This window comes from Scyliorhinus torazame, chromosome 24 (genome assembly GCF_047496885.1).
Source record: "Scyliorhinus torazame isolate Kashiwa2021f chromosome 24, sScyTor2.1, whole genome shotgun sequence".
NCBI lineage: Eukaryota > Metazoa > Chordata > Chondrichthyes > Carcharhiniformes > Scyliorhinidae > Scyliorhinus > Scyliorhinus torazame.
Genome location: NC_092730.1, coordinates 35,736,191 through 35,740,797, shown reverse-complemented (window position 1 = coordinate 35,740,797; position 4,607 = coordinate 35,736,191). Strand labels below are relative to the sequence as shown.

Genomic DNA, 4,607 nt, shown 5'->3' with positions numbered 1-4,607 from the left:
CACTTGTCATTTCAATTCTCCACCTCTCCCACTCTGACCTTTCTGTCGTTGGTCATCCGTGTTCCAATGGCGATTAACGGAAACTCGAGTAAAACCACCTCAACATTTAAGTAGCCACCCACAGAACTCCGTCCTCAACATCGAGCTCAGTAATTTTAGATTATGTTTTGTTTGGTGTGTTTCTTGCCCGTCCCTTTTTTTTTGCTTCTAATTGCATTCATTCATTTTGCACTTGGACGGCGGAGAGACAGCTGGAGATTTTTCTAGAATGAATTGTCGAGGTCAAGGCTCAGACAGCTGAAGACGTGGCCGCCATTGATGGAACAATGAAAAGTGCAAATGACAAGAGGACAAGGAAAGAGAAAGGTCTGGGAATGGAACCGGAACTCCAGTGAGAAATCTCCCCCTGAACCACGAATGTTCACACGGCCGCTCATTCCACGTGTCCAGTCGGAAACCTGTCGGAAGGAACATGCAGTCTGACAGAGCGCCTGTGATAATCCTCCACTGTCTGATCTAAAGCTGCAACATGAGCTGTTCATCACAGCTGTGATAAACGTGTTGGTGTTAGCATTCAGTGGTGTCGATTTACATCATCCTTGTTTGGAGCTGCCTGTTAGGAACAAACTGCCCGCTGATATATCTGCCCAGTTTGCAATCTGTCTGAGGAGGGAACAGACTGACTCTGGTCAGCAGCTTTCAAAGATTTTATTTTTGTCCTGAATGGGATTTCTTCTGTGACGTTGTTCTGATGGGAAAGGGGAGAGTGACTGGAGTCGCCTTTCAGAAGGAAGTCCGGGGCGGCAGTTTCACTTATCTGGGATATTAATAAACCTGTTGCTGATTTGTTCAAACATTGCCGAAAATCCGACTCTGGTGGGACTCGAACCCACAACCTTTGAATGTCTCATCACGACAGCGACTAGAAGTCCAACGCGCTATCCGTTGCGCCACAGAGGCACACCTGCAACGCTTTCCCATCCCCATATGAGGATTTCTGTAGTTGTCCAACAGGCAGTTCAAAAGTTCAGTAATTCGCACAGTGACGACATTTCAAAACTACTTCATTGTCTGGGAATGTTTTGGGCCACCCTGTGGTTGTGAAAAGCGCGACAGAAATTCTAGTAAAACTCCGAAAGGACACAGCCAGGTTGGTGCAAAGGGAGGACATGTAGCAGACAAGGAATGAGGCGATTTATTTTTGTAGGAAGAACAGAAGTAGACAATATAAAATCAAGTGTCTATTTACAAAAAAGAGTGCAGGAACAGCGGGACATGTGTCCAAATCATTGAAGGTGACAGGGCAGGCTGTAAGAGTCGTTTATAAATCAAACAGTGTCATGACTTTATTAATAGCGGCACAGAGTACAAGATGACAGAGGGGTCATCTCTCCCTTTTCAGCTCCTGACTGCAGAGGCTTTTCTTGTGAAACCGTTTATTGGAAAACCTCTTTCCCTGGAGGGAGGCGGGAGTTTGGAACTCGCTGCCTGAAAGGTTGGTGGAGCAGAGCCCCTCATAATATCTAAGAAGTGTTTAGATGGGCATTTGCGATCCCAGGGTACACGAGGCGATGATCCAAGTGCTGGGAAATGGGATGAGAATGGTTCGGTGGTTGTTTCTGACCGGCACAGATGCGATGGGCTGAAGGGCCATTTCTCTGCTGTCTGATTCGATGACTTTATGAATGAAATGCAACATGTGTTTGCAGCTGTCTCTGTTTATATCCTGTTGTATTCACAGGAACAAACAAACTGGGCTGGTCGTTGAGCACCTCGAGACTGTTCTGCCCTACATTTAGATTGAGTAAGGGCTCCGTGTATTTTAACTCCAGCTCCCTGACAGGATTTCAGAAACCCTCCACAAACGGCAGTCTTATTGATTAATAAAGGTCCCAGAGATGGATAATCAGCGACACCCACAGCCAGAGAGACCTGCAATAACCCTCAGAGCAGGAAAGACAACTCATTGTCCTTTGGCCCAACAGCAAAATACTGCGGATGCCGCAAATCTGAAACAAAGACAGAAAATGCTGCAAATATTCAGCTGACCCGGCAGCTTCTGTGGAGAGAGGAACAGGTCGTTCCAATGAAGGGTCAGGATCTGAAATGTTAACTATTTCTCTTGTCAGTGATACCACAGATTCGTAAAATATTTCAAGCATTCCGGTTTGTTCAGCTAAACATCCTCACACTCTGTAGCTTAGATCAATCCCAGCAGGGTGTCACTGCGTTTGACCTGATCTGTGTGATTGAACACTTACATAGATTACATAGATTACATAGAACATACAGCGCAGAAGGAGGCCATTCGGCCCATCGAGTCTGCACCGACCCACATTAATCCCTCACTTCCACCTTATCCCCGCAACCCAATAACCCCTCCCAACCCTTATGGACACTACGGGTAATTTAGCATGGCCAATCCACCTAACCTGCACGTCTTTGGACTGTGGGAGGAAACCGGAGCACCCGGAGGAAACCCACGCGGACACGGGGAGAACGTGCAAACTCCGCACAGACAGTGACCCAGCGGGGAATCGAACCTGGGACCCTGGCGCTGTGAAGCCACAGTGCTAATCACTTGTGCTACCGTGCTGCCCTAAACTTCCTCCATAAAGTCACAGAGTCATAGATGTTTACAGCATGGAAACAGGTCCTTCGGCCCAGCTTGTCCATGTTGCCCAGTTTCTATCACCAAGTTAGTCCCACATGCCCACATTTGATCCATGTCCCTCTATATTCACCCTGCCCAGGTAAATTTGATTTGATCAAATTAGCATTTGATAAGGTTCCCCATGGCAGGCTTATGCAGAAAGTAAGGAGGCATGGGATAGTGGGAAATTTGGCCAGTTAGATAACGAACTGGCTAACTGATAGAAGTCAGAGAGTGCTGGTGGATGGCAAATATTCAGCCTGGATCCCAGTTACCAGTGGCGTACCGCTGGGTCCTCTGCTGTTTGTGATTTTCATTAATGACTTGGATGAGGGAGTTGAAGGGTGGGTCAGTAAATTTGCAGACGATACGAAGATTGGTGGAGTTGTGGATAGTGAGGAGGGCTGTTGTCGGCTGCAAAGAGACATAGATAGAATGCAGAGCTGGGCTGAGAAGTGGCAGATGGAGTTTAACCCTGAAAAGTGTGAGGTTGTCCATTTTGGAAGGACAAATATCAATGCGGAATACAGGGTTAACGGTAGAGTTCTTGGCAATGTGGAGGAGCAGAGAGATCTTGGGGTCTATGTTTATACATCTTTGAAAGTTGCCACTCAAGTGGATAGAGCTGTGAAGAAGGCCTATGGTGTGCTCGCGTTCATTAACAGAGGGATTGAATTTAAGAGTCGTGAGGTGATGATGCAGCTGTACAAAACTTTGGTAAGGCCACATTTGGAGTATTGTGTACAGTTCTGGTCGCCTCATTTTAGGAAGGATGTGGAAGCTTTGGAAAAGGTGCAAAGAAGATTTACCAGGATGTTGCCTGGAATGGAGAGTAGGTCTTACGAGGAAAGGTTGAGGGTGCTAGGCCTTTTCTCATTAGAACGGAGAAGGATGAGGGGCGACTTGATAGAGGTTTATAAGATGATCAGGGGAACACATAGAGTAGACAGTCAGAGACATTTTCCCCGGGTGGAACAAACAATTACAAGGGGACATAAATGTAAGGTGAAAGGTGGAAGATATAGGAGGGATATCAGAGGTAGGTTCTTTACCCAGAGAGTAGTGGGGCATGGAATCACTGCCTGTGGAAGTAGTTGAGTCGGAACCATTAGGGACCTTCAAGCAGCTATTGGATAGGTACATGGATTACGATAAAATGATATAGTGTAGATTTATTTGTTCTTAAGGGCAGCACGGTAGCATTGTGGGTAGCACAATTGCTTCACAGCTCCAAGGTCCCAGGTTCGATTCCGGCTTGGGTCACTGTCTGTGCGGAGTCTGCACGTCCTACCCGTGTCTGCGTGGGTTTCCTCCGGGTGCTCCGGTTTCCTCCCACAGTCCAAAGATGTGCAGGTTAGGTGAATTGGCCAATGATAAATTGCCCTTAATGTCCAAAATTTGCCTTGGTGTTGGGTGGAGGTGTTGAGTTTGGGTATGGTGCTCTTTCCAGGAGCCGGTGCAGACTCAAAGGGCCGAATGGCCTCCTTCTGCACTGTAAATTCAATGATAATCTATGATTAATCTAGGACAAAGGTTCGGCACAACATCGTGGGCCGAAGGGCCTGTTCTGTGCAGTCTGTTCTATGTTCTATGTTCTATGTAAATATCTCATTGTATTTTAAAGGAAAACATTGTACCGATTCTACACTGCCTCTGGCAGCCCATTTCGGATGCTCACCACCCTCCGCGTGAAAGCAAATCCTCTCTGGTCTCTTTGGCATCTCTCCCCTCTCACCTTAAACCTATGCCCTTTAGGCTCCTCTACCTTTGGGAACATATGTTGACTATCTGCCTGATCTATGCTCCTCATTATTTTATAGACCTCTATCAGTTCACCTCGAAGCCTCCGACGCTCCAGGGAAAAAATCCAAGCCTGTCCAGTCTCTCCTTATAACCCAGAGGACCAAGTCCTGGTAGCATCCTCGTAAATCTCTTCGGCACTCTTTCTAGTTTA

At 46.9% G+C, this 4,607-nt stretch overlaps 1 non-coding gene across 1 annotated transcript; it reads right to left on the bottom strand.

Moving 5' to 3' along the window:
* Positions 1-868: 868 nt before the first annotated feature.
* Positions 869-960, bottom strand: trnar-ucu (transfer RNA arginine (anticodon UCU)). Its single transcript is given in 2 exon segments — positions 869-904; positions 924-960. It is a non-coding gene; the product is annotated as a tRNA-Arg (tRNA).
* Between the last annotated feature and the right edge of the window lie 3,647 nt (positions 961-4,607).